The sequence below is a fragment of the Protomyctophum parallelum genome (assembly GCF_964188405.1).
Source record: "Protomyctophum parallelum genome assembly, chromosome: 19".
Classification (NCBI taxonomy): domain Eukaryota; kingdom Metazoa; phylum Chordata; class Actinopteri; order Myctophiformes; family Myctophidae; genus Protomyctophum; species Protomyctophum parallelum.
In genome coordinates this window covers 31305211-31317899 of record NC_139717.1, presented here as the reverse complement: position 1 = coordinate 31317899, position 12689 = coordinate 31305211, and the positions used below count along the sequence as shown (strand labels likewise).

At 42.4% G+C, this 12689-nt stretch overlaps 1 protein-coding gene across 1 annotated transcript in view; it reads left to right on the top strand.

Annotated features, from left to right (window-relative positions):
- Positions 1–12689, top strand: part of srsf5b (serine and arginine rich splicing factor 5b) — a 327173-nt gene that overhangs the window by 145531 nt on the left and 168953 nt on the right. The gene's annotated exons all lie outside the window — the stretch shown is intronic.

Here is a 12689-nt window from a genome sequence, read left to right as displayed (position 1 = left end):
GACCATTGTCAAGTAGTGGGCCCTCAGAGCAACTCCTAGTGGGTTGCGGATGTGCTGCCCAAATAGTTTAAACTCTTAATCAAAATGTATAGATAAAGAGACGTTCATGTTTTATATTTCAATTTTAGACAAATTAGACTTCACAAATGTGATTTGCAGGCCTGTCACACTGATTTGCACAGTGCTGGTCAGCAGACTATGTGCCCATTTCCCATACCCTGGAAAAACAGCCTAAATTCAATCTATATCATAGACTAACCTCGTCAGAAAAAGATGAGCATAATTATACAAACCTGAAAAGCAGAATAATGCTCCTTTATTTATTTATTATGTAAATGTTATTTCAGTAGGGTCCTGACCATCTTGACGCATACCCGGGTGGGCCTTAAGTTAGAAAAGATTGAGAACCCCTGTTGCCCCCGGGCGGCACGTTAAGGGCTCCACGGGACCACAGGCGTTAAGGGCCCCCCGGGGCCACAGGCTCCAACCCTCACCAAACATGGAGTCTGCCGTGACAATAGTAACACCACATAAAAACGAAATTGCACACATATGGGGCACAGCAGCGTTACAGCTAGCAGTGTCTAACATCTGAAATGGCCATAACTCGTGACCATTGCTCTGATCAGTCCAAGCAGCCTTAAAATCCAGAATTTATCAAAGTAAGTAAGGACGTAAGGATGACTCTCTAATGGCACATAAATGCACTGGTCTCAGTGAGGTCCAGCAATCACAGCCTTGTGTCTTGTGGCCCATGCAGGCAGACCTGCCAGCCCCCGTTCTCCCCTATGATCATCACCTCTGGCCCCAAGTTCTGCTCTGGTGTTCCACTGGGTGAGCAGCTGGGTACATAAGCATGTTCTCATTATAGTTCTGGTATTCCGGTTTAGGCACCTTGCTTGTTCCTCTTGTGACAGTGCTCTGACACTGTGACCTCATGACCCTCCGCAGGCGAGACTGGCCTGTAGGGTTGGTGTGAAATGAGGGAAACACAAGGTGTACAGTGCAAAACAGGCTATTACAGGTATGTGTACCTCTCGTGTGAGGTCAACAAGTATTTTTAGCCGCCGCTACGCAGCTACTGTAGTCTGTCTGTCTGTCTGTTTCATCAGATGATGCGCAAAGACGTTCACACTATCTCCCCCCTGATTCCCTCCCCGATCAACTAGTAGGAAATTAGGAATCTCTGCTGCTTCAACAAGTGCACTCTACCGGCTTCCCACTTCCCAACACTGCTTATTGAAGCGCCCGGCAAAGCCAGAGACACTGCAAGTCTTATTAGAGAATTGTAGAGACCCCACTTTTAAGCAAATTATAAAGTCTTGTTTTAATATCCATCCACATGCAAACCTCTTAATTGGAGAGATTCCCAGATAATTCCTAAATAGGAATTCCATCGGCGTCGATGTGAAACGAAATAAAACCACCAAAACACATCATGAGTGACAAATCATAATTTCATTCCACCCGTGCTGCTCAAAATCTGACAAGGATTTCAAGCCCTGTCACCCACTCCAGGAAACGGTCGGGTGAGTAGGCTACTCGTGAAGACAAAGCAACAACACACATCCATTTTGGAAACATGGAGTGTCCTCAGGGAAGCTGGAGCAGATGAAATTAAAGCGACAACTTGTCTGAAAAGTTAATCCTGATGACCCAAGCATGTTAAATAGCTCAAACTGGGCAGCTGACAGCCCATCAGACCTGTGAGAGCAACAAGGCATATCCTCTCTCAATAAAGGATTTTAAATAAATGCAACCACTTATACAGTATTGACACACCTTCTGGAACTTATCATGAAGGTTGACAGAATTCATAGCCAAACCCTCGATATGATCCTTGAGACGAGACCATGTCAAAACATTTCCCAATTGCTTTCAGTTTCCATTTGTATCTCTTCTGTATGGGGTCATAACCCTGGAACAGTTCTTGGTATCATTCTGAGGTTCGGGCTGTATCCCACTGCTGTCTAGCAACCACATCAACAGTGGCTCCGATAGCCTGGTTTCTATCAACCATAGTCCACTGCAAGGGACAAAATGACATATCTGATAAAACATCACGTGTCACATAATCACAATATCGATGCAGTCATATACTTCAGCAAACGGGGGGAATTAAACAAAAAATAAGCAATTCTGCATTCAATTAAATGGTTACTGTATGTGGTGCATTGTTTTATATGTGGAGAAAACATGGGTGACAGTAAACAATCGCTTTAAATAACGAGTAACAGTTCGGAGATTGTCAGACATTTGATTGCTTTTTAGTGTGGTGTAGTTGTAAATGCAACGACAAATCAAGAGTATCGTTTCAAAGCATCGACAGAAATGTCATTTTTCATTTAGCACAGACCACTACATCCTGGGAGGAAAACCAATTAAGCCTGCACCCAAGCTGGAGGACTTCATCATGTTTTTTATTGAGCCCTGCAGTCACGCTGGAAGTCACAGAATGTTGTGATTCCAAAAACGGACTCAGTGATGTACCGTACATCTTTTCCCCAGAAGGTCACGTTCCGCGTGATGTCAGGCAGTTTCCATACACAGCATAGGCCACCATCCATAAATAGTTTGGTAAGTTTAATACGTTTAAAAACCAGTAAATACCCCAGTATAGACTTACTGTACCCTAATGTTGGGTCAGGAGGCAGGAGACGTGGATAAATGCCAGTATCTTTGCCTTTGTTCGGCTGGTTTTCAGCGCTGCCTATTGAGTCACAATAGACGCTGTCAAAAAGCAGATGAGAATATCTGTAAAATAAACTTTAGGAAATGCCTACATTTCCTTTTGTAGGAGCAAACAAGTCTAGTCAGAAAAACAATGGGAACCTATATGGGCCATACTTTTTTATACAACGTCAAAAGCAGAGGATAGAAAACAGAAAACCACAAATATGTGAGCTTTCACTAAACACCTGACCGATTATCTGCCTGACACACAGTCTTAGCAGACAAAAGGATTTCTGGGAGCGAACACTGAAACGTTCTCATCGAGATATCCCCAGCCTTTGGTAAACACTGCAGTGTCTCAAAGAGGCGCACATGTTCCCTATGGCCTATTGTATAGCTGCATTTCAAACCCAAGTGATGATTAGAGATAACATGAAACTCTATGGTACCTTAGATCTGGTGGAACTCAACATGGGATCCGGGGACCCCCAGCTTAGTTTGAGGTGGTTTACGGGGGCCCCCGACTTAATGAATATAACAAATGGTGTACAAATTGCAAAGTGTCCAAAGTTCCAAAGTGTACAAATGGGGGGGTCGTTGAAATGAAAAGAGATTGAGAATCACTGACATCCTCACAATGGCTCTCTTATAGGAGCCATAGGAGCAGGTGGCCAGAGAAACAGACAGTTCACTCATGCATTTAATTCCCACTGAAAGCAGGCATTTAGGGCATCTTCCAACTCATCCCCGGTACCCAGCGCAAAAAGCTCCCACCCCGAGGGCCACAAATACTACCTCGACCAGCCAGGCAGAAAAACCAGCACCTCAGGCCAAATTCACTGCAGACGGTGGGCAGGGCATCCGACGGAGATTAAGCTATATAGAGCAAATGAGGTGTGGTGCATCAGTGCATGTCCTTCAGTAAAACCATTACACCTGATGTCAACAATGCCGGGATTTTTTCAGATGAGCGATAATGCCGTGCCAGGGGTGTGGAATACAACACCTGGAGGTGGTGGTGTGCAAATAAGTGCCCATAGTGAGAGGGTATTTCTTGTATTTCACTTGGGACTGCTACGCCCTGATCCACACCCAGTCTCATTGCAGCGAATGCCGGTATTTGAGACTCATCTAATTGTGCGTTCCTAGATCTGGCTGAGCTGTTCAAAGCTGTGCAGGTCTGGACCAATCCTCCCTTTAATACACTCTCTCAGCTTTCTCTCTCTCTCTCTCTCTCTCTGCCTCCATCTCTTACACCTCTGTCTCTCCCTCTTGCTGTAACCTCATAACTCATGATGCAAAATGTTCACAGGAATGAGCTGCAGGGCTATAGCAGAGGTGACATTTAGGGTGTTCACCAAAATGTGAAGTCAGCGTTTGGAGTGGTCATAAACAAAGTACTCATGAAAAAAAAAAAAAAAACAAGGCCGCTAGCCATCGTGACAGGCCTTTACAAACAGTCAATCAGAAACGGCTGCAGGAAAACATCCTTGACGAGTTCAGACTCTCACAGACGACACAGGACAGGGAGTGGTGTTGCCGGGTGCCTCTGTGTTGTGTTGAGTGAGCCAAGGGGCAATCATTAGCAATTTCTGTCCGAGACCATGGCAGATAAACAGCGGAAGGCATATGGAACAAGTCTCCTGGGATATTTATCTATGGTGCGGAGCAATGTCAGGAATGTGAACATGGCAGGTGACCTTTCTATATCTCCAAATAAGGCCACTTGACGGTTGTATATTACGGCTATCCCCCAGGTCACCACAGTGTGTGTTTGTTTGCTAGAGGAATGTGTGCAGAGCAATAACGGAGGTCCAGTATAAACAATACAGATGCAATATGTACATGGGGAAATATTGAACCTGAGGTTTGTGTGTCCATAGGTTTGTGCTTGTGTGTGCTTTTTGTGCATGAGTGTGTGTGTGTGTGTGTGTGTGTGTGTGTGTGTGTGTGTGTGTGTGTGTGTGTGTCGTGCGTGTCTATCTTATGGGAGAGTCAAAAAGGCAGGAAACACACAATTAAAAAGCATCATATCCTGCAGAGCCTGGGAGGAAATACATCATCACAGTCAGCTGGGGATGCATGATTACGCACTAGCGGTTCTATACTTGGTTCCCTATCCATCCAGCAGATGATGTCTCAGCAAATTCTGCAGAGAGGAAAATGGAATTACAAGATAACCATTGATCCTTCACATATGTAAAGTAATGATTACGTGCACTCTTTAGAATTATGGTTTTTTATACCGCACCAGAAAGCCCAAAGGACATATAAGGTCACATATTTTATTGTTGCCTAGACAATTATCATACCTCTCTTTTTTGGTGTGCTTCATTGTCGAAAAAGCTTTTAGCCTCATAACTGCAGCCTACTTCTAGTATCTGAGCATTTTGTCAAAGCACCCTACCACTGAGAAAAAAATTATGTTTAAGGAAAAATGTTGCATCTTACTCAAAACCAGTAGGGACCTACGATAACATTTACTGATCTGCTACCAGGGAAAGGATTCAAAACAGATTTATGACCGACTAAATTGTTGGTTTTTTAACAGCTGTTATATTGAAAATGCTCACGTGAGTCTGTTCAACCGATTCCCCTAATTTGGAGAAAACACTTCACCAGAGGCCCTCGTTAGAATTAAATAGAATCGGCAGTTACGCTCTCAGCAGCAATTATATCAGATGATTCAGAACAACCAAACGTCTCCCTCCCCAGTGTCCCCACCGAGGCCTGGAATGCAAATTACATTGTCCTTAGAAGCCCATGAAAAGAAGCTGGCACACAGAGACAAAATAAAACTCCTAATAGGCATAATATGGAGCCGGATCAAGAGTACATTCTTGGACACTATTAGGTAGATATTTAGAAATCACACAGAGTGGCTCAGCCTGTGGCAACAAATGTCTCCAGCCAATGCATGGCCCTGGCACGGGCACAGCAATGTCACGGGTGAACACTCCAATGAGTAGTTTATTAGGAATTAGTGGGACGAGCGGAAAGTGGGGGCTGACTGAAAGAGACACAGCTGGTCAACTGTGGGTCCAGACCTCCGGGAAATTATCTTTCAATTATGGCATATAAAATGCCATCTACCGTACTCCTTTACATTATATGTACACAGTAATTCCTGTGTCTGATGTAGCCAACAGCTGAGTAAAAAGAATGTGCTTAATTGTTTTCTGATTTCTAAAAGGTGAAGAGTGCACTAAGTGTATACAGCAAGGGTGGCCCACACTTTTTAGACTTGAGATGTACTTTCAAAATGACCAGCTCAACCAGATCTACCCACTATATAGGCATATTCCCATTGTTGAAAATAGTTACATATTAGACAAACACACTTGAAATGGGAAATAGAGGGGGAAATGGAAAAGAAAAAGTAAAAAAAAGAAAAGTAATACTGACGTTTGTGCGAAACTCAAACACAAAGTATTGCATTTTGGGTTTGAGCTTCCTTTTTTTGTCTATTAATCAAATTAATCAAGTGAAGTCACTTTAATTCAAGTAGGAGATGACAAAAATAGTTTTTGTTTTTATTTAAATTATATATTTTAGGCTGCATGTCATGTGGTCTACCTGCACAGCCTGTGTGATCTACTGGTAGATCACGATCTACCTTTTGGGCAGCCCTGGTATACAGTATGTGGCAGCAGCAAGTTGTCCATTAAAAGAGCAAGACATTGCTCATTCAAAGATCCAATCTCAGTCCAATTCGAAACACTTCTGGAGTTCTGCCAGGCCCCATGGGGAGGGCCTGGCAAATTAATTTGTATTGTTTGTGATTGTATGCTGGTTAATAACAATGGTAAAGGGACAGGGGTTAGGCTTATTTGTGGTACTTTTTCTAATTGATTGACGTTTGTATTGACAGATAGATATTCTTATTATAGTGCCCTGCACCACAAGTTGCCTAGCCTGCATGGGCTTACAAGACACACAACATTTACATATACCAAGATACACCACAAACAGAATACACATGTTGATTGTCCAGGCTGTGAGTTATGGATCGTTCTCCAACTCAACTGCCATGCCTTCTCTATGAATCTTCCTAAAACAAGAACTTCCTAGTGTACAGCCAACTTAACATAAACATTCAGACATCGAAAACAATTCTGGATTCTTAAACATTCAGACATCAAAAACAATTCTGGATTCTTATCCTGGAATTTCTTTAAAATTAAGAATTTCTTACATAATTAGTCCATGGGCCAGACCAGAAGTGAGGGACATTTTTAGTGGCAAAATCTCTTTGCTACCATTTTGTTTGTTGGGTCCATATAAGTACTTTGAGACATTTTCAAAAGAGTAGCTTTAATACTTTTTTGGGACAATCATTGTTTCCACATTAACTCCCATTATATGCAGAGTATAGGATTTTGTGCAGTTTACTGTTGATGGTATACGTTACAATTAAGTTTGATTCACACTTATAATTACACACATACAAATGCTATGACATATAAAAGTATGTTATAAAAGCATATATAAACATGTAGGCCTACAGTATAATAGTACTAATAGCATAATTAGCTAATTAATCCCAAAAACAAGAAATGACTATAACTTTCCTTTACTTAATTTAGAAAGGTGATCTAAGAGTCTAAGTCTATGTTTGTGATATAGTGCAATCATGCCACCTTTTTAATTTGCATAATTTGCATAAGGTGAAAGAAATGAGGTCAAAATAAGACTGAGTCTATACATGTCCTGAAATGTGTATCTTGCCATGACTAAATTATTCAACTTTTTGTCATTTAGCATATTTGCATAAATTATGAAATAATTAGGCTGAAACCCATAAATAGCTATGATGTGTTTTGCTTTACCTTTATTGAGAAGGATCTTACAGTCTAAGTCTGTTTTGATGTCCATAAAATAATGTTTTGTCATTAAGTTATTTAACCTTGATTACTTTAATCCTGACTCAAGCCTTGAAGGAATTAAGCATGTCTGGTCTGGCTACTTTCAAGTCTTCATGCGCACAGCTGAGGATGTCCCAGTCGTGGACACCATGTCAACAGATGTCACTACTTATTGAAATGACTACTTGCCCTCAGAAAGATCTGAGGAAACAGCAGTCCTACCTCCACCACACCTGGATATCTGGTCAGCATATAACTCAATCCTGGCATCTGAGAAGCCTTTGACAGAGGTCTTCGTGCTTTGCATTTGATTGCAGCTCTACGAATGGCAAACACTGATAACAGTCTTGAAGCAGCGGTGCCATGTTACTACAATAAAATCCTGGAGGAAGATAAGCCAGTAATCCAAAATTCCCTCAATGCCTTGGGGAACTTCACCTTTCTATTCTCAATGTGCTATGAAACTACGTCAGATTCCCCTCTAAAAGACAAGAATTCATCAATGTACATTTCATGTTCAATAAGAATCAGATCCCTGTGCCATTGGGTCACTGTAGGCCTTGTGGACATTATTTGGAGGAGAGAGCAAGGTCATACTCAAAATGCTGTCCAACCAGAAGAGGACTATATGACTTTGGTTATGTTGATCAGCCACCAGAATGCAACCACTGAATGTTTTCGCCTGCCAACAAAGGCCAAAGATTATAGTGGAATTTAGTGTTTTGTTTCTACTTGTAACATCACACCATAATTGCCCGTTAACTCCTCTTTTCACGCAGTGGAAACCCTGTACACTCAAGACATGCTTCATATATGGCCAGTACAGAATTTATTCCATATGTTGATCTGACATATCTGGGGGGGGGGGGGGGGGGGGGGGGGGCAGGGCAACAGCACAAATGGCTGTGCTGGAACTTATGACCTGCAAGTGTGTGCTCCTGCCTTGCCAACAAATTAAAGCACAGAAATGTGCAAGCTACAAACCTGAAGTGAAACTCATTGATTATGTGATGATAATGATGAAGATGATGAATACTGAAGAATTTATATTGATATGACAGTGATGATTATGATGATGTTCATTGGTTAAAGTGAGTGAAAGACAGATAACTGTGTGTAATGAGGCGATTTTTCATTTTGTGAAGCTATAGTTGGTGTCTTTGAAGGCTGATAACAGCAACTAAGCTATAACACTTGGGAACTTATCATGTTGAAATATTATCTAGGGATATAGACCTTTAAAAAAAAACATGATAGCATTTGCCACCTTGAATGTCCCTCACTAGTAAAAACTCTGGTCTGAGCCCATGGACTAAATGGTACAGTGGACAGTAAAATACTAAATGCAACTCATCCTCCACAACTCCCAGGTCACAAAGAACACACAATCGCGAGTGCATGCCTTTTGTCCGACGGGGGATAGGTCCGATCCATTGGTCCCATCGACTACCTACCCCAAACCCTCACCCTAAACATAACCGCGAGCACGGGGCAGCACAACTAAACCTAACCCCGAATCGGACCAATGCTCCGTCAAACCAATGGTCCGTGGGACCAAAGTATGCCTCCCCACAATCGCTGCTCCTCAGGAACACAATGCCAGGAGTAATGCAGAGGGACCTCTGTCCTAATCAAATTAAATTCAACATAAGGTTCAGTGATATAGTCATCTTTGAATTTAACATCATTTCTTAATTTAGCTTTTTTCCAAATGTCCACCTTCCATTGTTCCTGACTAAACCTGTGCCTGTCGGCCACCAGCCTACTTGGGAACGATGCTATTTGGGAACCTATATGCAATACCGTTGTCATAGCACGCGTTTTAACCGTCTCTCTGTGTCCCTTTTGTCTCCATATATGGAGATCTCTGTATCTGTCTGTCTGCCTGCATGTGTCTGAAGAGTGCAAACTAGTAGGAGGTAATATTGACAATTTATGATTGACCGTTATATTACAATGAAGATTATTCATAAAATACATTTAACTTAGAAAGTGAGAAGATTGAAGAGGCCTCTCTTATCCATGGAGGATTACATCTTCTATTCCAGTTAAATATAGTTTTTGTGGTAAGGCGGTTCCACAGCCTGATCAGCCTGACAGAAATGCTGCAGATATGCTTTGTACAAAAGTATAAAATGCAAAAAAAAGCGTGAGTGCTTATTTCCATTGTGGTCCTGCTCATGTGTGCATTTTGTTGAGCTGTAGGCCTACACTGCAGAGATCATTGCTGGACTGCTGGTACCCTGTAGGCCCTACAGGGTACCAGCAATCATCTTTGCAGGGGGTTTGTGCCTGACAAACACACATTCCTCTGACTGCGGTATGGTTAGAACACAACCACAGAGTTTTTTATTCATTTACGACACCTGCGATCTTCAACACTGCAATGATAACTACTAGAAAAATACCAAATAGAATATACCAGAAAATACCTGATAGATTACTACTTTTTTATATGATATACATTGACATGAACAAGGAAAGACAGTATTCTAGTTCATTAGTTGAATAAACTTCAAAGTCATCTGGGGACCAGTGACACCAGCTAAAGGCATGATGGTATATTGCCTATCACTGGTGATCACTGGAAAATGCATCCACTGTCATATTTCACACTGACAGGTGTGTGTGCGTGTGTGTGTGTGTGTGTGTGTGTGTGTGTGTGTGTGTGTGTGTGTGTCATGCACACACCTATACATCCTCTCTGAACTGAAGTGTCATGTCACATTCTGTATACATTCTTCAGAGCAATATACAACCTGACTAATCACAACAGAGGCAATTCATCCATCTCTAAGCAAGACATGCAACTGTATCAAGTCCAACTTAAAAAAGGCATTTTCACTTCAACTGAATAAGTTGACAGCCTGTCAGCGCTGATGACGAAGCTGTCTCACACTGGCCACCCAACCATTCCCAACCATTGAATCACTCGATTCCCATCGCTAAATGTGTGTTACAGTTTGTATATGAGCCAGAGTGCTGTTGATGTGCTGTGTGTGACAGAGTCTGAACCTGTTGGCACATCTTGGCACCAGACGAGAGGAGCCGTCCTAAAATGTTACACACACACTCATCATTAAGAGGCATTGATATGGCATGGAGTATTCAGAAAGAGGAAACCGAGGACAGAGAAGGAACGGAGAGGAAAGGAGATTTGTACCATATAGTACCAGCAAACATGCATACAGTACGTATATCCTATGTATCTGTGTGTATGCATGCATGCATGTGTCTGTGTGTGTGTATATATACCCGTGCGCATGCATGGTGGACTTGATGTGTCTGTATGAAAATATGTCTGTGTATTTAGAGGACTATTCTCCTGATCCTATTGCTTATGTTTTTCCTGCCAAGAACAGCATTACAGTAGCACAGCACTGGGATGCTGGCTGGCTTCAGGACACACACACACACACACACACACACACACACACACACACACACACACACACACACACACACACACACACACACACACACACACACACACACACACACACACACACACACACACACACACACACACACACACACACACACACACACACACACACACACACACACACACACACACACACACACACACACACACACACACACACACACACACAGCTCCTCTCCATCTTAACATACAGAATAACTGCACTGAGCACACCAACATGACTCTTTAATGAGTTTAGACAAGCTGGAAAACCTCTATGATCACCCAGGCCAACTGCTTAGCAACAGATAGGGGGATGTTATGCTATTTGTGCACAAAAGAAAGGTGCCCCCCACACGTCACAGGGCTCTCTGTGTCGTCATTTGGCCAAAGGTACACAAGGCACCATGACAAAACATTATTTACAAAACACACACACAAACAGAAAGTGAGAGAAACACGTACACACACACATGTTATCCTCTGGACAATGTTATCCTCTGTGAGAGAAAACGTTTGTGACCTTACGGGTCACCAATGTTTTAAATGTTTACACTCACATACAGTAGTTAAATTAACACTGTGGATGTTGTAGTGTGTAAGTCTATTTTTCTGATTATTTGTGTGTGTGCACATCATTTCAGTGACGCAAAGAGCAGCAGGTGACATCAACAATAACATAAGAAACCTGCACATTGCCAACTTGAACGCAACAAAAGAAACGTTTGAAAATCGAAGCAACGTTTCTGTCATGGAGGCCTACCTCCAGTGACTCTCACACAAAGTCAACAAAGAAACTTGAGCCAATAAGTTTAACATATTGGCTTTTTCCTCTTTTTTTACCTGGAGGTCAATTACAGATCATCATAAAAAGCCCAAGTTCCATTGTTGTCGTTAAGCCACACACATCATTCAACCTTAAACCCATATTACAGCACTTACTAAGCCTTTAGTTACCTACACTGTCTCAACACCTGAGCCATTGACTGTATATGTTAAACAATCCACCTGACCTAGGTTTCACCTGAGCCAGAGACTGACAGGCACCATCTTACAGTAGCTGCCTATAAACCCCACAAGTAGGACCCCTCCGGGTTTTCCACAAACACCTCACTCACCTGTTAGTGAGTGCAAACCAGCAAATCACCAGACTCTGCAACCCAGACCCACTAGACCCGCTAGACTGTATACATCAATAGTGAACAACTGTCCTTAAAAGTTCTTAACACATCTGTCTTAGCCATTGACTTGACATATTACACTGCTCCCAGCAGCCAAGGGCGCTCACGTTTTTCTGTGCCATGATGAAAGGCAAGAAGCTTGACTACTTGTCCGTCAAAGGCGGTATCTCCAGCTGATGTTTCTACCGTCGTCAGTCAAAACACTGTCTGTCTGTTTGGAGAATGTGTTAGGGGCAGAGGAGACAGAACACTTGCTTCGGAGTGAGCCCCCCTTCATCCCCCTTTTTAATAACTCTCCTGGATTAAGATAAAGAGGGGGGTATTATGAGCCTGGCAGAGGAAGAGTAGTGGAGACACAGCAGGGACACTCTGTAAAAGACATCACTGACCATCACACTTCACTACAAGATGACTTGATCCACAGACGCTGATGGAAAACCACATGGTTCCAGGTTATTGATAGTTGACCTGGATGGGTGGGTGCATGGTTAAAAAACCAAAACACCAACAAAGATACAGGCAGGAACTAAAATGTGTAGCAGAGTG